Source organism: Rhagoletis zephyria, unplaced genomic scaffold (genome assembly GCF_001687245.7).
Source record: "Rhagoletis zephyria isolate East Lansing unplaced genomic scaffold, Rhagoletis_zephyria_1.1 Rzeph_scaffold_01487, whole genome shotgun sequence".
NCBI lineage: Eukaryota > Metazoa > Arthropoda > Insecta > Diptera > Tephritidae > Rhagoletis > Rhagoletis zephyria.
In genome coordinates, this window is record NW_016158571.1 from 98,623 (window position 1) to 99,254 (window position 632).

The following is a 632-nucleotide window of genomic DNA, read 5'->3' on the forward strand; positions in this document are numbered from 1 at the left end:
TTCAGATGCATTCGCATATGTCGATGATTTCATAATTTGCACTTCGGCGTTTGAAGAACACGTTAAGATATTGGCTATTGTTGCAAAACGTCTGGCGGGGGCCGGCTTAACCATCTCAACATCCAAATCGAATTTTTGTTGTAAACGATTGGAATTCCTGGGCTACGTTTTGTCTCAAGAGGGTTTATCTGCGAATCCATCTCGTATTCGAGCGATTGTTGAATTTGCACGGCCCAAAACGGCAAAAGAAGTCAGACGGTTCGTTGGTGCAGCAGGGTGGTACCGTAAATTTATTCCAAATTTTTCGGAGATCACAGCTGCCCTTTGTGAATTGTATAAAGGAAACCGAAAAGGACCCATTGAATGGAATACCGCTGCTGAACAAGCCTTTCTCAAACTCAAAGAGTGTTTAACAACCACTCCCGTTCTGACTATGGCCGATTATTCAAAACCATTCAAGGTTTATACCGATGCCTCTCTTATCGCAGCGGGAGCTGTTCTAGTACAAGAACATGATGGGAATGAACGTGTGGTTCAGTATTTTTCTAAGAAATTCTCGAAAGCCGAACAAAATTACACAGCATCTGAACGGGAATGCCTAGCCGTTCTCTTAGCGGTCGAAAAGTTTCGTC